Source organism: Lagenorhynchus albirostris, chromosome 5 (assembly GCF_949774975.1).
Source record: "Lagenorhynchus albirostris chromosome 5, mLagAlb1.1, whole genome shotgun sequence".
Classification (NCBI taxonomy): domain Eukaryota; kingdom Metazoa; phylum Chordata; class Mammalia; order Artiodactyla; family Delphinidae; genus Lagenorhynchus; species Lagenorhynchus albirostris.
In genome coordinates this window covers 142,186,725-142,210,831 of record NC_083099.1, presented here as the reverse complement: position 1 = coordinate 142,210,831, position 24,107 = coordinate 142,186,725, and the positions used below count along the sequence as shown (strand labels likewise).

Sequence of the window (24,107 nt, the reverse complement as noted above, 5' to 3'; positions counted from 1 at the left end):
CTTCATCTTGCTAATAACACACACATAAGCTCCATGAAACAACGGCTCTTGCTGGAACACGGGGTCTGAAACATTCAAGACAAGCGGCCGGTGGAGACAGGCGCGGCCTTAGTGAATCGATTCCTCACCGGGAGCCATGTCCTCACGTGCGGTTCGCCTGTCCCGACTCAGCCCCGCGCTCGGCCCCCGCAGAGCCAAGGCCGGCCCTGGTATTGGCACATTGGGGAAAGGGTCTTTGACACATGAATTCTTCATACCCACACCCCCGGAGTTGGGAATTGGGCTGTGCTGCTCCCAGAGCGGTCCTGGCTGTCTTGGATTTGGGGTCTGGTGGAAGGTTTTGGTCTCAGGCCTCCTGTTCCAGGGCTGCAGGTGCGGGAGCCCTGGTTCTTTCTCAGGAGTCCTCGCGCACGACCCCAACCCCACCTCCTCTCGTACGTTCTCTCTGACGCGTTGACGCCCTCACTTCCCAGCCGGCTCCCGACGGCCCTTCTGATAACTGAGTGCTTTTAGATTTTGAAGCAATTTCAGTGGCGCTCCCTGGGCGGGGGGGGGGGGGAGGGGGGGGGCGGGGGCGGGGGATCCTTAGGCCATTTAAATCTTTTTGACGTTATTTCCATACCTCCGCTTGCTCCAGCGCCATTGATTACAGAGAACGGCGTGGCCCCCCAGAGTGGTTCAGACCGTCCCCGTCCCCCTTCTGTAGGTGGCCCATGGGGAGTGTCCTCGTTGCCCCTGGAGCAGCAGCTGGTGACATCCGAGCCCCCTCCGTCAGACAACCGACCTTTCTTCCTCCCCCCTCCATCCCCTCCTCGGCTGGGCCTACGCCCTCCAGGGGCACCCCTAGCCCCGCTGGGCTCAGCTGGGACATAGCTGAGGGTGGAGAAGGGCGGGCTTGGTGCAGAGGGTCTGGCAGGGGGAGGGGACGGCAGCTCCGCCCCTCACTCCCACTGTCCTGGTCTCCGGGCTCCGGGGCTTCACCCAGGTCCTTGCCTGGCTGGTTCAGGTAATGAAGGTGCTTTGAGGCAGTCACAGGAGAGGGGATGGGCCAGGTCTTTGGGGCGGAAACAACAGGAGACATCACAGTGCTGATGTGTGACCTCGGGGAGGTTCTGCACATCTCCTGAGATGTGGTCAGAACAGTGTCGGGCACGTGGCGAGGGCTTCCTGACAATTAATGCCAGTTATTGTAATATTCACACATACTGACCTGATAGTCCAGGCCCTATTAAGTGGGGGGACAGATGCGATCTCCTTACCCCAGTGCCCGGTCATCAGCCCCTCCCAGGTCGCCCCTGCTGATGCAGGAAGGCTAATCCCTGCCAGGTCCCCTCCCCGGGGGCCCTTCTGTGGCCCTGGCTAAGGCCATGGTCTTAGTGGACATCTGTACCCACAGCAGGCTGGGCCCCAACTGCTGGACCTCCTGGGAACACCCTGGGAGTTGGCCCGGCCAGCAGCGTTCCCGTGAAATGAGGGGAAGCTTCATCTTCCCTCTCGCTACACGTGGTGGGGACCCCGGAAGGGATGCTGAGCCTTGGCACCCCACAGCCTTGAGAAAGTGGCTGAAGCGGAGTGTCCTCTGCAGTCCCCGAGCCCACCGCTTCAGGGCCACACACACAGAGTGCAGCGTGTTTCTGGGGTTTGCACACCTAAGCATCACCTGCGTGCTGAGCAGTGCCCCTTCCCCTGGCTGGTGGCCTGTCTTGCTACAATGAGGTGACACCGTGCCTCCCAGCCAGGCTGGCTCGGGGTGGCGTCCTCATGGACCTCCGCTCTCCCCTGCCGGGTGTCCCAGAGCCCCTCCCCCCTGGTCAAGCCCTTCCCTTTTCACAGCCTCTGGCCCTTCCCCAGGGCTTGTCTGCATCTGTGTGAACAGTTGTGGGAGGTTCCAGGACATGCCGGCAGCTTCCTGGGCTTCCCTGCAGCCCAGACAGATGGGGACCAGAGGAGCAGCCTCACTGCACAGCCCCTGGGGGCCGGATCCCCGCTCCAGCTCAGCCAGCCCTCCCTGGCAGCTCAGACACACGCCCAGGTGTCAGGTACCTGGGTTGATACTGCTCCGGGGCTGAGGGGCTGGGTTTCCAGAAAGTCCCGTGGGTGGCAACTTCTGTATTTATTTCCTGGGATGCAAAGAGAGCTCAGCACTTAATGAAGACTCGACCTTAATTTAGCACAGTCAGAAACGCGGCTTCAAGGAAGGAAGACCCGTCCTGTTCGTCTCAGGACACAGGTTTAATGAACTTCGGAAGGTGTTTCCCCATGAAGAACCTTCAGGCCCAGGATGCTCGCAGGGCTGTCTGTCCTCTAGTGCCCTCTGCTGGCCACCGTGGGGACTGACATACCCGCCTTCACCAAGGGGCAGGGATTTGTCTGACAATAGGTAGCCTCCTCATGTCCAGAGATTGGCCTCAATAACTATTGTAAAGGGGGAAAGGGGGGAGTGGGAGGAATTGGGAGATGGGGATTGACATATATACACTATTGATACTATGTATAAAATAGATAACTAATGAGAACCTACTGTACAGCACAGGGAACTACTCAGTGCTCTGTGGGGACCTAAATGGGAAGAAAATCCGAAAAAGAGGGGATATATGCATACGTAGAGCTGATTCACTTTGCTGTACAGTAGAAACTAACACAACATTGTAAAGCAACTGTACTCCAATAAAAATTCTTTTAAAAAAGATTGTAAGTTGCTAAACTTATAAAGTTGGATCAGACCGAATTTACTGATATGGGTTCACAAAGCAGAAATGTCACATGTAGTGTTGCAGCCTAGGAACTTGGAAAGGGCTCTCTTGCTGGTTTGAAGACGGCCACCTTCTGGCTTTCCTTACAGGGACTTTCCTAGGTGTATATACATGGAATGAGAGGCAGAGACTGAGATAGAGACAGAGCGGGACAGGGAGAGAGAAAGCTATAAGGCCTAATCCTATCAGGTCAAGGCCCTACCCTGATGACCTCATTTAAGCTTAATTACTTCCATAAAGGCACCATCTCCAAATACAGTCACATTGAGGCTTAGGGCTTCAACAGGTGAATGTGGGGCCACAATTTTGTCATAGCATTGACCTTTCATTCAGCTCTACTGAATTACACCAGTAATACTGATAATTGCTATACGTTGAGGTTTTTTTTTAAATTAGCCTTATTGAGGTATAATTCAAGGCAATAAAATTTGTCTATTTTAACTGAATCAGTTCAGTGAGTTTTGAAAAATGTTTGCAGTTGTGTAAACACTACCACAAGGAAGATATAGAAGATCTTCATCCCCCCCCTCAATTCCCTCACGCCTGTTTGTAGTCAATGCCCTCCTTCCACTTCCAGCCCCAAGTAACCAATGAATCTGCTTCCTTTCGCTATAGTTTTGCCTCTTCTAGAATTCCTGTAAATGTAGTCATGTTGTGCGTGACCCTTTGCATCTTTCTTTATGAGATTTATCTGGGTCATCCACGCCTGTTGCTTGCTGAGTAGGATTCTGCAGGAGGGCATTTCACTGTATGATTACCATCCCTCAGTCGATGGGCATTTGGGTTGTTTCCAGGGCTTCACTCTTAGGAACAGACCTGCTGGGGACAAGTGTGTACGAGTCTGGAGTTGGCTGTGTAAATACCTTTTCTCTTGGAAAATATCTGCTAAGTAGGATCGCTGGGTCATATGGCAACTGTTCTGTTGGACTTGATAAGAATCTAACAAACTCTTCTTGCAAAATGGTTGTGCCATTTTGCCTTCCCACCAACAAAGCATGAGAATCCGGAGGTTTCCCACACCCTCTCCAGCATGATGTTGTTAGCGTTTACTTTGAGTCATGCTGCTGTGTGATGGGCATCTCATTTCCACTTTAATTTACATTTCCCTAGTAACGAATGATATGGAGTATCTTTTCATGGGCTTGTCTTTTTTTTTTTTTTTTTTTTTTTACTTTTTCTCTGGTTAAGCTTCTGTTCAAGTCTTTTTATTTTAAATTGATTTTTATTGGAGTAGAGTCGACTTACAATGTTTTGTTCGTTTCTGCTGTACAGCAAAGTGAGTCAGTTATACATATATCTACTCTTTTTTTAGATTCTTTTCCCATATAGGTCATTACAGAGTACTGAGTAGAGTTCCCTGTGCTCTACAGTAGGCTCTTATTAGTTATCTATTTTATATACGGTAGTGCGTATATGTCAGTCCTACGGTTTTCATCAAGTGTTTTGCCTGCTTTATATTGAGTTCTAAGAGCTCTTTATCCATTCTGCATACAGATCCCTTATCAGATTTATGTTGTGCAGATATTTCCTCCAAGTCTGAGACTTGCCTTTTCATTTCCTTAATTATTTTTCAAAGAACAGATGTTTTTAATTTTGTAGAAGTCCCATGTTTTCCATTTTTCTTTCATGATTCACACTTTATGTGCCCTAGCTAAAAAAATTATTTGCCTAATCCAAGACCACAAAGATTTTCTAGTATGTTTTCTTCTAGGAGTTTTATAGCCTTAGCTCCTATATTTTGGGTGTATGACACATTTTGAGGTAATTTTTTCAGTGTGAATTTTGGCATTCTCCTTTGCTTTTTTTTTAATTCTCTGGAACAATATATGTTGCACTGGGACTATTTGGTATTTGCAGCGTTGTTAGAATTTCTCTGTGAGACCATCTGGGCATGGAGTCTTTTACAGAACAAATCTGTAAAACTTGATAACGTTCTCTCTTTCCTCTATGGTTGATTTGAGCTTCATGCCTCTACCAGATCACTTTGGGTAAAGGGTGATTTTCCTAGGAACTTGTCTATTTCATCGAGATTTTCAAAATGAGCTGCATAAAGTTATTCAGAGTAGCCTCTTATAATTTTTAAAGTTTCCTCTATTGTAATAGGTGTTTCCCAAAGAATTCTTATTTTATTTGGGGTTTCTCTCTCTCTCTCTTTTTTTTCTATTTTCTTTATTAGGTTTGCTAGTGGTTTGCATATTTTATTTTTCAAAAGAACCAAGATTTTGATTTATTACTTTATTCTTGTTCTCTGAGCTACTTCATTAATTTCTTCATCTTTGTGTTATTTTGGCTTGCGTTCCTATTCTTTTCCTAGCTTTCTGAGTTGGGAATTTTCTTCCATTATTACTGATATGTGTTTAAAGCTATACATTTTCTTTTTTTCCTCCCCCTCGCTTGCATGTTTTGTTTCTGCCGTACGCGGGCCTCTCACTGCCTCTCACTGTTGTGGCCCCTCCCGTTGTAGAGCACAGGCTCAGCGGCCATGGCTCATGGGCGTGGCTGCTCCGCGGCATGTGGGATCTTCCCGAACCGGGACAAGAACCCGTGTCCCCTGCATCGACAGGCGGACTCTCAAGCACCGCACCACCAGGGAAGCCCTATACATTTTCTTTTGATCACTATTTTAAATACTCTTCATAGATTCAGAAATGTCGTGTTTTTATTACCATGATTTTTAAGAAAGTCTGTCATTTTGGTTTGTAGTTAATCTTTTAGCCACAAGTGTTTAGTAGAGATATTTAAATTTCCTTAAGCAAGAACCTTCAGAAACGTTGTCATTATTTTCTAGCTTTTTTTACATTTGACCATAGAGTGATTGTCACATGTCTACCATATGGAACACAATGCTTTCCTTGTGAACAAACATATGATTAAATTTCATGAATATTTCACACGCACTTAGGAAGTTGTGTTATGGAACCCACATTCGGCTGCTGGCGGCTCCTAAGCCGGTAATTCGAGAGGCAATTGCCAGTAGAAAGGAAAGGTGCTTTAATCAGAAAAGCCAGCCATCTGGGGAGAAGGTGGACTCGTGTCCAGAGACCAATTCCAGAGACTCTGCTCAGCCATGGCAGTTTTAAATGGAAAAAAAACCGGGGTGGGGGAAGGGGCGAAATCTCAGTGAATTATGGAGTCAGGAGGTTGGGTTCTGCATCCTTCTCCATTGCGTGCAGACTGGATGACTCTTCAGAGGTCATCTTTTTTTTTTTTTGCGGTACGCGGGCCTCTCACTGTTGTGGCCTCTCCCGTTGCGGAGCACAGGCTCCGGATGCGCAGGCTCAGCAACCATGGCTCATGGGCCCAGCCGCTCCGCGGCACGTGGGATCTTCCCGGACCGAGGCACGAACCCGTGTCCCCCGCATCGGCAGGCGGACTCTCAACCACTATGCCACCAGGGAAGCCCCAGATGTCATCTTGCCCAAGTGGTCTGCAGGATTGCCGAGGGTCTGTTGGGGCAGAGAGCTGGTCACCCTTTAACTGCTTACTTCTTCATCCTTACTTATTTTTATCTAGGGAAAGAATCAACAGGTCAGACACGGCATGGTGGGCATTGAGGAGAGCACATGTCAGGAGTTAGTTTCAATTGCTTAGTGATCTCATTCCTATAATTAGGTTCTTTGTAAGGTTAGAGAGGAACAGAAAAGGGGACACAGGAAAGGGGCAAAAGAGCTGCTTAACAAATCCCCACTTGTCAGACATCACTCCAGCTCTAAAGGGTTATGGGCAAAAGTCCGCCTTCTGTAACTGATGGGCAAAAGTCCATCTTCTGTCACTTCTTCATGCTGAATAGGATGCCGTATTCTCAGAGCGGAAGATGTCAACATGGGTCTGTAGCATCTCTGGGCTGACAATTTTGGTTGCCCGCTTACAGACACGGGCAGAGCAAGCTACAATTAGTTTGATGCCCACAAAAATATAGATTACTATGAGCAATCATGTTAATCCCATTCTCTTGAGACCAGTTCCTGGAATTGTGCTATAGCCACAGACTCAGTACTGCTCAAGATGGAGTAGCTTATGTCATGGCTGCAGTCTGGTCACCATGCAGTTAGCTTTTCCTCTCCAGTGGCAGTTACAGTATCTGTAAAAGCAATTCAGGAATGTGCATCAGACAATGAGTCTGTGACTCTATTGACCTAATTATTAACTACTCGGTTTGCAGTCTGGTCACCATGCAGTTAGCTTTTCCTCTCCAGTGGCAGTTACAGTATCTGTAAAAGCAATTCAGGAATGTGCATCGGACAATGAGTCTGTGACTCTATTGACCTAATTATTAACTACTCGGTTTTGTACTTGGAGCAAGCAGGGGCTTCAGGGTTCTTCTTGGTTCCAGTTGTATTATCAGGCCCTAAGTTCGACATATGTATGCCCATAAGATCTACCTTATTGATTATATTGTTTGTCTATCTTTTCTTACTTATATTTTTGTTCACATGACATACCCAGAATGGTGTCCTCATCAACACAGCATGGTGTTCCCAACTCAACATCAGCTGTGTTTTTCTCTCTTTCTGCATCACCTATGCTTTCTGGTTAGTAAAGTAGAATACTTTGCCCAGCCCCTTATTGGTACAAAGATATTTGTAACTGGTACACCTTCATTGTGAATTGTGGCTTATGAAGTGTCCCTTTGTTACGTATAAGTGCTTTGTCCTGAATTCTATTTCGACTGAGGTCAAGACACATCCCCTGCTTAATGTCACATCAGTTAAATCACTTTTGATCCTTAGTGTTTTCAAGTTTACATTTATTAGCAATATATTGACTAATTTTTCATCATAATGACAACTAGTTAAAAGCAAGAAGCAAGAGAAGACTGGTCAAGAAATACAGGAAGCTAATGAGGAGAAAAATCATAAAAGTAATAATACTGAAAATTCACCTTCAGATCTTCAGCAGAGAAGTTATCTGAAGAATTGATTTAAAAACCTTACAGAGAACATCAAATTTCTCCAGAAAGTAAAAATGTTAAGAAATAAACACAACTGTAATAGAAATGACTGCAGTTTTAAGGAAACACCTAAAAGAAAATATTTTTATATCAATTCACTTTATCCTACACCATACAAAGTTACTGCGACTTATTTTTTTGTAATTCCTAGAAAAGCGTTTGAGGGTTTTTATGTTTTACTGTGAAAAGGGCACAGTGGAAAGGGCTGGGAAGCCCGGCTCCAGGGCCTGCCTCCCCAATTCCTTATAACTCGGAACCTCAGAATCACCCCACCAGTTATTTATTAGCTACAGAATCTCTGAATTTTTCTACTTTATGGCTACATCATTCTGCAGAAGGTACCTTGGAGCAGTGAGTGTATTGAATTATGGTCCAAATGACCCTCATTAAGGCAGATAAACCCAGCACAGAGATCCTGCCTGCCTGCTCTCAGTTTCCTTTATTAGAGTCTATAAAAGTGGGATGATAAGCAAGCACCCAGCTGGTGGTTCTCCAATCAGTTAACAGCCTTTGGGCACTTGCCCGGAGCTGTGCAATCTGCTGGACTGCTAACTGCTGGCCTCAGGGTATAGCCCTCGCGTACAGGGCTCCTTATCCATGAGCTCCAGGCCAGGTCACCTCCTTCCTTCTCCTCGGTTAGCCATCCCACTTCCACCCTCACCTACAGGGAGGACTCCCATCCCCCGCAGCTGGGGTGCCAAGGAATTGAGCAGACAGCAGCTTCCAGCTCAGGGAGAAGAGCTGGCAGGGCAGGGGGTGCCAAGGGTCTGGTCCAGGACTGGACAGCTGCTCTGGGCACAAAACCAAGAGTGGGACCCAGTCCCTGAGGCCAAGTCAAGCTGAACTGAGTCTTGAGGGATGGAGAATGTTTATAGGGTTTGCACCTCCAGATTATCACAACTGCACTAAAGCAGTCACCTTGTATAGGACTCCTGTAATGATGGCAACACCACCTGCGACCAGCACGGGAATGACGCGTCGCCCATTAGATTATCCTGACATCACTGCTCCAGCCTCATACCCACCTCGGAAGGCGTCCTAGTTGCCCATCAGGAAACCACAGCTCAGGCATGCGGGGACACCCACGAAAGCTTGAATCCAGTTTTCCGTCTCTAGATCCCACAGGACCATCCTCTCTCAACCTTCCTGCGCGACAGCAAAGATGACATCATGGAGGGTCCAGGTCACGACCACTGTGCTTGGTCCTGGAGCTGCTGCCACGTGGACACCAAGTGCTGGGGACCCTTCTGCCCAGGGCTATCCAGGGTCTCTCACCACGTATGCTCCAGTGTCAGGACTGTCTCACTCTGCCCTGATGCCCTGGAAAGAGGCGTGTTCTCGCTACATCTTCATCTTCCTCTTTCTCACATTTAGGACAACATACCCCCATTGCCCCCTGCCTGGCAGAGCCCGATTCAGGGTATCCTGTATCTTTCAAATTGATATACCCTCTGTTAGGAAGAGTGATGTGCAGACATCGGGGCCCCAACACTCACATCTTTTCCTCCCACACGACTGCCTGTGTGTTTTGAATTTATTTTTGAAATCAGCATATTCACCCACTCAATCCTTCCTAATATAACGAATATGAAAAAGAATGTATATATATGTGTGTGTGTGTGTGTATGTGTGTGTGTGTGTATGTGTGTATAACTGAATCACTGTGCTGTGCAGTAGAAATTAACACAGCAGAGTAAATCAACTGTACTTCAATAAAATAAATTTTTAAAAAAATGAGTAAGTTTGGGGAATGATAACAGCTTCCTTTTATGCAAATTGATGTCGGATTAATTTAATTATTCATGAAAGGCTATGTGTTATTCACCTCTATTCAGATAGAATTAGAAGGTATACACATAATAGAAAACAAAGCCCCAAGTTGACTATAGAAGTTTTTCAATTAATTTCAGGAGGAAAGAATTCTAAGGTGAAATTAAACTTTGAGACAACGTCATACCATTTCAATACACATACGACCATGTAAAAATAAAGAAATATGGATTATAGAAAAATAAATAAGTTGTTGTATTGTGTGTACTTTTAAAGATATAAGCTATTTGGAGTACAATGGAGTCTTTCAGGTCATGTTAACCATTTACTTAGTAAAATACCCCCCCAAAATCTAATAAAAAGTATTCCTAACGTTTGGAGCCGCTGGAGGGAAGTAGCTGCAGCAGAAGGAATGCTGCGTGGATTCCGTAATGAGGCATCTGGGTTTGAGTTCATGGTGCTCCCTTCATGACCACAGCTTCCCTATCAACTGTGACCACATCACCTTCTCCCTTTGGAACCTCCCCAGGGTATCTGGGCCAAAGGCTGTGCACACAATGGATGTTTAGTAAATATTGACTGATTTTTCTTTGCTCAGTAATGTATCGGCCTGTGGGAGTTGAACAAATATTAACGCTTTGGTAAAACCTCTCAGACAGTCAAACACAAGCTATCATGTGAGCGCTGTGGGTATGAATCATCTGTTAATGAGCCTTGGTTTTAGCTTATTTACATTTAATATGTGACACAGGGCTACTCTGAGTCTTGAGAACATGTGAGCTCCTTTATAACCAAGAGCTACATGTAGGGAGGCTTTGGCGGTTGAGGTAGGCTCTGGCCTGTCGATGTTGCCATTCTTGATGGTCTCACACTTTGCTTTCAATTTCCTGGTGGACTGAATTCTTTTTTTTTTTTTTTTTTAAGCTCACCTCTTTATTTTTTTTTTTATTTTTTTTAACATCGTTATTGGAGTATAATTGCTTTACAATGGTATGTTAGCTTCAGCTTCACAACAAAATGAATCAGTTATATACATACATATATTCCCATATCTCTTCCCGCTTGCGTCTCCCTCCCTCCCACCCTCCCTATCCCACCCCTCCAGGCGGTCACAAAGCACCGAGCTGATCTCCCTGTGCTATGCGGCTGCTTCCCACTAGCTATTTACCTTACGTTTGGTAGTGTATATATGTCCATGCCTCTTAATGAGGGGAATATATTATAGCCGGGGAAATGCATTCTCTGAAATACTGAAATGATGGTGAGTATGAAGGGTCAACCTGAGAGATAGGCTTGCTTCAAACCCATGTGGCACCTTAGCACATACCAGCCAGAGTCCCTGTGAGCAGCAGCCCTGGAGAGGTGGCAACCGTGAGGAATTCTCCTCCATGCAGAGAAAGCTCCTTTCCCCCTGTGTAGACAGCTTCGAGGGATCCGTCAGAGAGATTCCAGTCTGGGTAGCAGATACATTCTCTTTGCAGTTTTGATGGTCTTTGTTTTTGGCGACACGTTTCTCACTGGACGGATCTGCTCTCTGTATCTTCTGAATTCCCTACAAACTACTTTCTACGCAGCGGAGCCAACAATGGTCTGGGATGTGGTGGAAAGAGCCAGGGGTGAGATATGGCTGCAGTGTATGAGATGTAAGGTGCCTTCAGTTCTGATCATTCTTATCCTGCATTGTAGTGAAAAACTGAATAGGCCATTTGCTCACCTCTGCTGGAATCACTTGCTTTTTGAACAACTTAGTGGTCATCCCTAAGAAGTCAGAACCACAACCTCCAGTTTATTTTCTCTGACGAACTTTGAGGTGAAGGATTAGCTGCTACATGGTGTGAGGGTCACACTGAGAGCACATTTGATCCAGGGATTCTATACGATCCAGGGATCGTATAAAACATGGTCACTTACTGGACGCTTCCCTGGTGGGATGCTAAGTCACTATCATGAATGTTGTCCATCCTCACCCAGGGATGTAGCCGGGTCTTGGTAGAATTAGTAGAACTTGGCAAATCTACTAATATACAGAGAAAGTTGGGATTGCACTGCAGATGCCCAGGGACCTCGGAATTAAAATAAGAAGACTCGAAATGGCTTGAGACTTTTATTTACTCTTAAGCTGGATGCTGGGTAGGATTTCAGTGGTTCCCTCCTTCATCCCTGGGCAGATACATCTCTTTGTATTGACTGGGCATCCAGGATTGGACGTTCAAATGGCTCCCAAACCGGGTCCCCAGGGTTCTGACCCCAAGTCTTAGTGCTGGCCTCTTCCAGGCCTGCCTCACTCTTAGCCCTTCCTCTCCCTGCTTCCCGGACCACCTTATTTATTTGGATATTTTTAATGAAAATTTTAAGCTGCCATATTTTAAGCCCTTTTCCTCAGATTAACAGTGTGTAATGTTATGGGCATCTATATATGTGCTACCCAGATTTATCCAGCTTGGACTTTGGTTCTATTTGCCTAGATACCTCTCATTTTATAAAAAGAAATAAAACAATAAAAGTGCCCCCTTAACCCATCTTTTTTCCCTCCCTCCGCAGAGTCAACTGTCATTCTAAAGTCAGTGTACATTATTTCCATCATATCCATAAACATTCTATAGTATTTGTTGTTGTTTTTAAAATAATCAGAAATGGTAGGGACTTACCGGTGGTCCAGTGGTTAAGACTCCATGCTTCCACTGCAGGAGCATGGGTTCGATCCCTGGTGAGGGAACTAAGATCTCACGTGTTGCACAGCACAGCCAAAAAGAAAAAAGAAAAAATCAGAAATGATACCATAATATTCAGGCTTTTCATCTTATATTGTACAGTTAAATTTTGAAATTTATTTCTATTGATCAATAGGTCTGATTCATTTAATTTAACATAGAATGCATCCCCCTACTGATAGGCAATTAGGTATATTTTTCCCAGTTTCTTCCTTTTGGAACGATACGGGCTTGTTCAATTTCCTAGGTATCGCCCAAATGCTTGCCAGGGTGGATGTGTCAATGATACCTTACCAAATTTAAGAGTTCCTAATTCTCTGCACCCTTATCAACATTTGGTGATATGTCATTCTAATGTTAGTTTATTTTGTAATTATCAGTTATGAGTGAGGTGGAGCCTCTTTCCACATCCTTATTGACTACTTAGGTTTCCCTTACCTTACACTTCCTATTTGTGTATTCTAAAAACCATGTTTGTCCTTTGTGACCTTAGTTTGTAGGAGTTCTTTGTGTATCCTTGATAGCAATCCTCTGTCAATTATGTGGGCTCCAAATATCTTCTCCGAGTTCAAGACTTGACTTTTTACTCATCTGTCACATACTGATACATATGTAGTCTTGATTTTAATTGAGTCATATTTATCAACTGTGCCTCCACAATTTGTGCTGTTTTAGAAAATCCTAAGAAACCTTTGAAACAAAAAAGTTATAGGATACAAAGTTAATATAAAAAATCAATTGTGGTTTTATATATTAGCCACAAGCAGTTGGAAATAAGATTGTCTTCTGTGAATAAAGTCAATTTTACTTCTTCCTTTGTGATCTCTACTATTTTTTTACCTTGCCTTATCACATTTTCTGGAACCACCGTCATAATGTTAAAAGAAGTGGTGTGATTGAGAATTCTTGCTTTGGTCCCAATCTTAGAATGAGAATGTCCAGTATTTCACCTCAAGGTATGATGGTACTTGTGGGGCTTCTTTTTTTGCCGATACCCTTTATCAGCTTAAGAATGTTCCCTTGTATTCCTAGTTGCTGAAATTTCTATCATGCATGGGTGTGAATTTTGTTGAACGCCTTTTATGCATTTATGAAAATGATTGCATGTTTTAATTTTCATTTTCCTATTAATGTGGTAAATTGCATTAATTATCTGATGTTAAACCTACCTTGTTTTCCTTAGATAAATCCACCTAAATCCTGATGTATCATTATTTTTGTGTCTTGCTGGATTCAATTTACTAAGATTTTGTCAGGTATTTTTGAATCTATATTCACAATGGTCTTTCATAATTCATAATGTATTTGTCAGGTTTGAGTATTAGGCTCATGCTGGCCCCATAAAATGAGTTGGGAAGTATTTCCTTCTTATCTTTTTTTTCTAAGTTTGCATTAAGATTAGAGTTCTTTGTTTGATAGAATGCAATAGTGAAACCACCTTAGTCCAAAACTTTCTTTGTAGGAAGGTGTTTGATAGTAACTTCAAACATTTTAATAGAAATAGGGATATTTAGAATTTGCTATTTATTCTTGTGCTCATCTAGGTAAATTTTGTTTTTCAAGGAATTTGTCCATTTCATCTAAGTTGTCAAATTTGTTGGTATTAATATTCATTAATATTATTCTGAATATTACCTACTTTTCCTTTTAATGTCTGTAGGACTGTAGTAATAGCCCATTTTTCATTTCTGACGTTGGTAATTTGTGTTTTCTTTAATTTTTGTTTCTTCATCAGTCTAGTTAGAGGTTCATCATTTTGTTAATCTTTTCAAAGATCAAGGATTGGTAATTTTTTATCTTGTTCATTTTTTTCTATTTTACTTCTGTTAGATGTTTTGATAGTTTCCCACAGGTACTGAGGGCTTTGTGCATGTTTTAAACTTTTTTTCTTCTCTGTTCTTCAAATAGAATGATTTCCCTTGCTCTATCTTTAAGTTAACTGACCCTTTCTACTGCCATCTGCATTTTGCTAAGTCCATCCAATAAGTTTTAATTTCACATATTGGAGTTTTCAGTTTTCGAATTGTTACTTGTCTATTTTATTACCATTTTCTTTCCTTTTATTTCCTTCCTTCCTTTCTTCTATGATTTTCTATCTTTTCATACATTGTGAGCACATTTTTCTTTACTTCCTCAAACATAGTTATGGTTGCCGTTTTAAAATCTTTATCCTATTGTTGCAACATCTGGGTCATCTCAGTTTGTTTTTTCTCTTAAGAATGCATGACACTTTCCTGTTTCTTTGTCTTTTAGTAATTTTGGATTAAATACAGGATAATATATTGTTATGTTGTGGAGACTCTAGATTCTCTTACATTCCTCTGAAGACTGTTATATTTGTTTGTTTGTTTGTTTTAACAAACCATCTACTTGGTTGGATTCAAACTTCAAACTCTGCCTCTTGAGTGGCACTCAAACCTCAGTTCCTTTATTTTAGCTGGAGTCTGTCCTGCATACACATGGTTCAGAGGTCCGACCAAAATTTGGGAAGAGTTTTTACACAGAATTTGGGGTTCTCCCTGTGGCTCTCTCCTTTTGGGAATTTCCCCTTCACTTCCCAGCCGCTGGGCTTGTCTTGTTCTCTGTATGCTAGTTACTTAGGCTAGAAAGACTGTAGATTTTCTGTTGGGGTTTCAGCCACCACTAGACAATATCAACCATGACCTACCCTCAGGCAAAAATCCATAAAGATAGCAAATTCACTCCATTCCCTTCCTCCAAGTGTCAATGCCCCTCTAGGATCTTACAGGGCATTTTTGTTCTGTTTTCGCTTCGTTTTTCACTCCCCATTGCCTACAGGTCATTGTTTTTGTATATTTTCCGGAGTTTTCATTATTATATTCAGGAGGGTTGGGTCTGGTGGGAGGTGGCTGGTCATCTGTATTTTCTTTTTAAATTTTAAGGCTTACTTTCACTTTTAGGCCTTTAATTTATCTGGGAATGTGTTAATATGAGTTGTAAGTTGTGAATCTAAATTTACCTTTTTCTCGATATGGATAATTAAGAGATGCTTAGTGTTGTGATGCAAGGATCTAAATTTATCCTTTTCTGATATCAATAACTGATTGTCCTGATACCATGTACTTAGCTGTCCTTTCTTTCCCCACTGATATGAAGTCTTTTTCTGTTATTATCCAAGTTACCTTATGTAAATGGATCTATTTCTAGGCTTTCTGTTCTGTTCCAGTTGTCTGTGACTCTATCACTGCACCAATACTTCTTTGCTTTAAACACAATTTTTGAATAATCTGATTAGACAGATACCTTCTGATCCTTCTCTTCCTCTTTTTACTACTTGTTTTTTAAAAGTTTCACTGGATATCTTTGGCCCTTTACCTTTCCATATAAATACTAGGACCAATTTGTGGTGTTTCATAAAAATCTCCCTTAGGGATTTTGATAAAAAATGCATTGAATACGTAGTTTAATTTTGAAAAAATGGCTACCTATAAAATCTAGTCTCTTCAACAAGTGGTGTTGGGAAGGATGGACAGCTACATATAAATCAATGAAATTAGAACACTTCCTCACACCATATACAAAAATAAACTCAAAATGGTTTAAAGACAAATATAAGACATGGCACCATAAAACTCCTAGAAGGGAACATAGGCAAAACACTTTCAAACATAAATTGCAGCAATATTTTCTTGGGTCAGTCTCTCAAGGCAAAAGAAATAAAAGCAAAAATAAACGAATGAGACCTAATCAAACTTAAAAGCTTTTGCACAGCAAAAGAAATCATCAACAACCAAAAAGACAACCTTCAGGATGGGAGAAAATATTTGCAAATGATGTGACTGACAAGGGGTTAATATCCAAAATATACAAACAACTCATACAACTCAATAACAAAAAACCAAACAACCCAATCAAAAAACGGGCAGAGGACCTAAAGAGACATTTCTCCAAAGAAGACATACACATGTCTAACAGGCACATCAAAAGATGCTCAACATCACTAATTATTAGAGAAATGCAATCAAAACCACAGTGAAGTACCACCTCACACCTGTCAGAACAGCTATCATCAAAAAGTCTACAAATAACAAATGCTGGAGAGGGTGTGGAGAAAAGGGAACCCTCCTACACTGTTAGAGAGAATGTAAATTGGAAGAACCACTATGGAAAGCAGTATGGAGGTTCCTTAAAAAAATAAAAATAGAACTACCGTATGATCCAACAACCCCACCCCTGGGCAGATATCCAGAAAAGAAGAAAATTCTACTTCAAAAGATACATGCATCCCAGTGTTCATAGCAGCACTATTCACAATAGCCAAGACATGGAAACAACCCAAGTGCCCATCAACGGATGAATGGGTAAAGAAGATGTGGTACATATATATAATGGAATATTACTCAGACATAAAAAAGAGTGACATATTGCCATTTGCAGCAACATGGATGGACCTAGAAATTGTCATACTAAGCGAAGTAAGTCAGTCAGAGAAAGACAAATATTATATGACATCACTTATACGTGGAATCTAAAAAGTAATACAAATGAATCTAAACACAAAACAGAAACAGACTCACAGACATAGAAAACAAGCTTATGACTACCTAAGGGGAAAGGGGGCATGGGAGGGATAAATTAGGAGTATGGGATTAGCAGATACAAGCTACTATATATAAAATAAACAACAAGACCCTACTGTATAGCACAGGGAACTATATTCAGTATCTTGTGTAATCTAAATCTAAATCTATTTCTATTTATGTTTATATATATATATATATATATAAATGAATCACTATGTTGAAACCAGCACAGCTGAAACTAACACAATATAGTAAATCAACTATATTTCAATCAAAAAAAGTACAAAAAAATGTGGTCTTCTTATCCATGAATAGGCACCTCTCTACTTATTTAGTTCTTTCAGGGGCTTCAGTAAAGTACACAATTTGTTTATTTATTTAGCCTTCTGTTGTGCTGTGAAGTCCCTCATGAGAAGGAAATGTTCATTTACCTGATTTTGTTCTCTCTCACTAGAGTCTGTCACAGTGACCTGCCCATTAGAAGATCTCAAGAAACAAACTTAGAACTTCTGTCTTTGGGTTTTATATTCAATCAAGAATAAATACAGTTATAATCTCTCTTCTAGGTCCCCTACCCCTAGGGTCATAGGATGTTAAGAGTGGAGGGTCAGCTGGGACATCCAGAAACAACAGATGTCATGTTTCAACGTGAGATACAGACCATGACATCTTAAAAGTAATTTGGACTGTTAGATGAGTCTTAAATTTTGTACTTGTATTGAAGCTATAAAAGCTTCATGAGCAGAGAATTTTGGAGAAAATGACACGTGAGAACATTCAGAGAGAGCTGTTTAGGTGCTGCGAGTCCTTCCCACTCCCATCTTGCCCCAACAGGGAAGGAGGGTGGGTGTGCCTGCCCTTGATCTCAAGCCTGGTGGACAAGGCATAGGGGGACCACTGAGAGAGCTTGGTCCATGCCCGCCATAGTTGGGGGTGACAGAAGGCTCGTTTCTGACTCTTGAGAACTCTAATCTCAAGCAAGGAACAAGATGAGCTGTTAGGATCTTCCTGCATCCCAGAGTTTGTTGGGGCAAAGGATAAATAAGTGTTTCTACTTATGAACCAGAGGCGGGCCATGGGGCCTAGGGGAACTCTGTGCATCCCCTCTAGGGCTTGTACAAGAAGTGTGAACTCTTCTTTTTTTCCAAATAATCTAACTACCAATTTTTTTTTTAATTTTTTAAATTAAAAAATTTTTATTTTGGCCATGCTGAACAGCAGGTGGGATCTTAGTTCCCCAAACAGGGATCAAACCCGGGCCCTGGTATATATCTGAATATATATAGGTACCTGAATATATATACAGATACACAGTCATAAATCTACAATACAATTATCATGCTACCACTAATTCCTTTATAGCATCAAATGAAATCAAATTCAGAATTTTGAATTTAATTATAACATGGAGCTTAAAGCTTCAGTTCCTGACAAGTAAGTTTTGTGACTTTAGGGATTATGGGATCACCTGAGTTTTCATCCCAAAAGGAGAAGAATCGGTCCCCACTGAATGGGAAATGAAAACAAGACACTTAGTGATGCAATCCCACAGGCCCTGTGTGGTTACTCCGCTCACTGACTACTGATTAGGGCCTGCAATGGCCTGAATGTTTGTGTCCCTCCCAAACTCCTGTGTTGAAATCCTAATGCTCCATGTGATGGTCTTTGGGAGGTGATGAGGTCATGAGGGTGGAGCCCTCATGAATGGGATCAGTGGCCTTATATATGAGGCTCCAGAGATCCCCAGCCCCTCCCGCCATGTGAAGTGCGGATGTCTCTGAGCAGGCAGGCCCATCTATGAACCAGGACAATGACCCTCCACAGAAGCCCTCAGTGCCATGATCCTGGGCTTCCAACCTCCAGAGCTGTGAGAAATACGTGTTGTTTATAAGCCGCTCCATCTGTAGTGCTGTTACAGCAGCCTGAACACACTGAGACAGGGCTGGATATTCACACTCATACCCACAAGCACACTGCCCGCCAGGGCACAGGCATGCACGTCAGAGCGTGACGGACCATGACACACTCATGTTTGCACCCCTTGGCTTTGTGTCTGTTTCCAGAGCTTTAGAGAGCGCCTTGCCAGCGCCCCATCAAAGCCTCACGCTGTTCAAATCAGACTCAGAAGTGACTGCCATTGGTGAGGGGCTGGTTGAGTGCCCTCTTGGCGGGTGGCCTGGGACCCCACACCTCCTGTCCTGGCATAATCGCTAATAGCACCCCATACTCTCTGAACAGGTCCCAGTTTGGACAACTCAACTCACGACACGGTCACCTCCCTTGGGCCTCCCCTGGCGTGGGCTGCTCCCTGCCCTGGCCCATGAGGCCCTGATTGGGAAGTGGGACCGCTGCACTTCCCTGCTGGTCAGTGTGGTCCAGCCTCCCCAAGACAAGGAAATTGGAATAAAGGAGCTATGGGGATTATTTGGGTGACGTGTGGAAGCATGGGAAGGGATTCAACAAGCACGTGGTCATTGATTATAGCCTGTGACTCAGAGGGGCCAACAATCACATGCGCACAGTGAGGACAAATGCAGGGGCCCGGGGCAGGGGTGGAGTCACAGTCTGCACAGCAGGAGGGTCGGGGTCCCAGGCGGGGGGCACTGGGCAGAGTGCATCCAGTTCACCAGGGGAGGGTCAGGGTGGGGAAGATGAGGGTCTCTTTTCAAAACAACTGCCGAGATTTTTAGCTGTGCCCTCCCCTCCCTGCCCCTCACCCGACAAAGTACAAGTTAAAATAGCCCCTCGGAGCTGGGTGTCCCTTGGGGCGACCATAACAGAGTACCACAAACTGGGTGGTTTCAACCACAGACATCCCTCCTCCCACGGTCTGGAGGCTGGAAGTGTCCGCGGGCTGGGCTCCCTCTGAGGGCTCGCCCCCGTCTCCGGGCTGCTTGGGTCTGCCCGCGTTCCTTGTATCTTAGCTGTATCTCCCGGTCTCGGTCCCCGAAGTCAAGGGCATCTCCCTGTCTGTCCATGTTCACATCGTCTCCTTTCTGTGTGTCTGTCTCTGCATTTCCTCCCCTCTTATAAGGACACCAGTCAGATGGGACCAGGGACCCACCCTACTCCAGCCTGACCTCGTCCTAACTGAAACACTTACATCTGCAACAACTCTGTTCCAGGTAAAGCCACGCTCTGAGTTTCCAGGAAGGACGTGGATCTGGGGAGGACACGCTTGTATACCCAGCACACCTGCAAGTCCTTCAGTGACAGCGGCTTGATTCACAGGGAAGAAGTGCGCGGTGGCTTTTATCCAACTTGGCTGGCGGGAGGATGGGGTCCCTGGGGTCTCCTGCAGCTGCTGGGCCTTTGTCCTGCCCCGCCTGTACCGGGGGCTCTCAGGGACCACCTCTGTCTTCCATGGCTGTCCCCCTGGGACACAGCGCAGGGCCAGGGGCTGGCGTTCGTCAGCCCCAAGTGGAGGCACACCCAGGTGCCGCCTTAGCGGCTGCCAGGCCTCAGCTTCCTGCTGGAGCCCGTCCAGCTGCAGAGAAAGGCCGTCTGGGTCCAAAAGGCAGGGCTGTCCACGAGGGGCCGGGCACATCCGCTCCCGGCTCCCAGCTCTGTTTACTTCTGACTTATCTCTGTTCCTTTGGGTGCCCTGGTCATCAGCTGACTTGCTCTTGGGAACATTTCCTTGGTGTCACAGCACCTGGGGCTGACGCAATAGCTCCAAACCCAAGGGAGCCCTCGACGTAGAGGTCACTGTGGCAGCATCACCAGATATGTACCTTGAGCTGGACGCTGCTTTCCCTGAAACCCCCAATGGCTGTCACACGTCCCTGTATGTGGTATGATGGGTGCTGGCCCAGGACTGGGGGCAAGAGATCCAGGGTCCATGAGGGGCGTATTCGGGCCCATAACCTCCGTCCGGACTCAGGACCCGCTGTCCTCTACCCCTCCCCTAGAGCTGGTGCGCGATACATGTGCACGACTCTAAGCCCCCCGCTTGTCCTCGGTGTAAACCAGGAGCCTCCCTGAATCGGTCCATGGTTGCGTCCCCAAAGCATACACACTCAGGTCCGGCTCCTCAGGAAGGGTCGGGCTGGAGGGAACTCTGTACGGAACACAGACGGCAGGGCCACACCCAAGGCAGCTGCAGAGCGATGCGACAGCTGGTCAGCAGGAAGCTCCCTGGGGAGGTCTGTGGCCCCAGGGCTACCCTAGGTGTGTGGAAAAATGTGACTTTGTACCTTCTATCTCTGTGTGGCTCTCTGCCGGCTTGAGTAACCCAGAGGGACGATATTAGAAAGCTGAGGGGTGACATGGAGTATTTGGCCCTGACTGTATTTTCTGTGAGGTGGTGAGTTCACAGTGACTGCCTGGAACGCGCTTCTGACCTTCATCCATCTGTGAACTCCTACTCATCCCTCAAGACCCAGTGCAGATTTCACCCCGGAGGAGAAGCCTGCTGGGCAGCATTCTGCCAGGTCTTGTGGCATCATACCACAGTTCACACTTCAAGGCTGGTTCGCCCTCACAGGGCTGTGGGCTCTGAGGGCAGGACTCTGCCTGGTGTCCTCAGGGAGAGTTGACATTACAGGTCAAGTACCAGGCCTGTGATCACGCTCGGTCCATGCTTGTTGTATACGTGCCAGGGGCCATGCATCCTGCAGGTGGGAGGTTGCAAACCTAGCGCTTGGGGCCAGACAGCCTGCTTCTTGGCCCTCGCCTTCCCTGGGCACCAGCATATAAAGACCAGGGAGGGAGGGATGCAGGGTGGGCTCCCAGGATGGCCCAGGCAGCTCCTCAGCCTGGTCTCTGGGAGCGCTGGGCAAGCCATCTGTCAAGGCTGGGCCAAGACGGGTGACCCTGGGGCCTGCCGCTCTGGTACTGGTGTTATTTCATTCCCGGAACTTGAACTCCCCCGGGGGGAACGTGGGTGGCAATGGGCCTGTGCGCTCTGGAGGGCAGGATGGGCTCTCCGCCCCCGTCTTCTGCCCCTGGTGGACAGCCCAGGGTCCCCACAACAGAACAAAGAGCACACACACGGCTGAACTTCCCCCAGCAACGTGTGCTCACTTCTCGAGGCTCTGAGGCCGGCCTCACCCTCTTCCCTCTAAGAAGCCTGTGCTCCGCCCCCCCCGCCCCCCTTCCCACAGCTGCCACTTCTATCAAGACCTGGAGTCTGCGAGGCTGGACCCTCTGCCGCTGTAGCTGCTGCGCCACAGCTGGCAGGTGATCAGGTGTGACCCCAGCACCTGGTTCGGGCTCGCCAGCTCAGGCAAACCTGCAGATGAGGCTGTGTGTGACAGGCAAGGGGCTGGGGCGCCGGCGGGAAGTGAAGCGTCCAAGGTCACACAGCCCCGGACTTGGGACCAGGTCTCGCGGCTTCATCATTGTAACGGTGACCCCCATCTCCCTGTGAGGTAGTCTTTCAGGATGGGGCTCTGCCCCCTTGTTATTCCTTCCTCAGCCCCAAGCCCCAGGCTCTTGCAGCGGGGTCTCCACCCACATCCACCGAGTGAAACTGCAGCAGACCAGCAGGCAGTGGCTCGCGCTGGCTGCCGGGAGAACTCAGTGGTCTCCCAGCCACCTGCCCGGGCAGGCAGGGCCCAGGGGTCCACGCCGGTCCGGCCCTCCAGGTGATTCCAAGGGCAGCCAGGCGGGCTCCCTGCCAGGGCAGCCTACAGATAACTGCCCCTTCTAAGCCCGTTTGTGGGGGTCTGTGTTTTCCTGAAACCTGGTCCAACCCCAGCCTGGCCTGGCCTGGGGTACTACGGGGGGTGGGAGGGCGGGGGCTATGGCAGCAGTCTGGCCCGAAGAGGCTCCCAGGAATTTCCCCTGCGATGACATAACCATCATGCCCTCTGTTAGCTGGGGCGACTCTCTCCCCCTGGGAACAGAGCGAGGGGCGCGAAAACAATGCGGAACCTGCTGTCTCCAAGCCTTGGAGTGGGGAGCAAACCAGATGCGGGTGTCACGGCATGTGGATTCCCCCGGGGCTCACTGGGTAGGCAGCAGGGCTGGGCCAGGGGAGTTGCGAGGGGGGACAGAGTCCCCGTTCCCAGTGTAAGCACAGTCTGGCCCTATGGGTCTCTCAGGGAAGGACAGCTCTGAGGAGGAACCCCTGGGTGGTTTGGGGACCCCCTCCAACACTGTAACCCCGCCTGGGGATTAAAGTGCGGCCAGCAAGTGGGTCCGCCCTGGGATGGTGTACAAAACCTACCCCACGGTTCCTGGGTCAGAGCTGAACAGAGAGAAGAATAGCCCAGCCAGGAAGGAAGCCTGAAGAACACACGATAGCTGGACCCCAGGGGCGCCCTCTCTCCCCAGTCAGCCAGCTGCAGGGTGGGGCGGGTACCCTGAATGGAGAGTGGAGACTGCAGGGTCCCACAGAGGCAGGTCGAATCCCAGCTCCGCCGGGTCCCCTAGGTAACCTTTGACAGCCATCCTGTAACAGAGAAGGACAAACCTGACTCCAGGCGGGATCTGTCCCCTCAGCTCTAACCTCTGTGCTCTGTGCTTAATCATGTTGCCTCTTCACCTGGGTACCGGAACGTCCCCTATGGCCTGAAATATACATAGCAGCCCTTTCTCAAGGCTCTGCCTCCCAGGCTTGACCTTTAAAGGTAAAACCCTTTTCACTCACATAGGGATAAAAAGTTGCACAATAGAGAATAACCCTTGTCTTGTTGGAAGTTTACAGGCACGCGGTGACTAGACCTACGTGGAGGCTGCAAGAACAAAGGTCTGGGTCTGGCGGCACTAAGAAGTTTCAGGCCACCAGCCGCGCCCCCTCCCCTTTTAGAATAAAAGAAGCCCGAATTCTAACCCGGGTAAGATGCTTCTTCGGGACACGAGTCCACCATCTTCTCGGACTCCCAGCTTTCCCAATAAAGCCGCACTTCCTGCCCCAACCTGTCTCTCGATTCACTGGCCTTTTGTGTGGCCAGCAGTATGAGATTGGATTCAGTAACAACGTTTTGAGCCTTGGTGTGTTCCTCCAGAAAATGGGTAAAATTATACCCGTATCATGTAGGTATGCTGTTATAAAATAATTTCCAAGATATAGCCTTCACTTAAAAAAAAAAAAAACCAGCCAGCTGGGCAAGGTGTAAATTCGCCTTTGTGTTAAAAATGTGCTTAAATGTACAGAGAACGTTCTGGAAAACACCTAAGAACGTGTTAAACATGGACAGTGCCACACAAAAGGGGGAGAGTCTTCTGTACTGTCTGATTTTAAAAACCTACTGCAGGGACTTCCCTGGCGGTCCAGTGGTTAGGACTTCGCCTGCCATTGCAGGGGGAGCGGGCTCGATCCCTGGTCGGGGAGCTAAGATCCCACATGCCTCCTGGCCAAAAAACCAAAACATAAAACAGAGACAATATGGTAACAAATTCAACAAAAACTTAAAAAAACCAAATGGTCCAC

At 46.2% G+C, this 24,107-nt stretch overlaps 1 long non-coding RNA gene across 1 annotated transcript; it reads right to left on the bottom strand.

Annotated features, from left to right (window-relative positions):
• Positions 1 to 5,520: 5,520 nt before the first annotated feature.
• LOC132520736 (uncharacterized) lies at positions 5,521 to 12,231 on the bottom strand. Its single transcript, XR_009540607.1, has 4 exons — positions 12,123 to 12,231; positions 10,802 to 11,537; positions 8,730 to 8,850; positions 5,521 to 6,834 (listed from the first exon to the last, which is right to left on the bottom strand). It is a non-coding gene; the product is annotated as an uncharacterized LOC132520736 (long non-coding RNA).
• Positions 12,232 to 24,107: the final 11,876 nt, after the last annotated feature.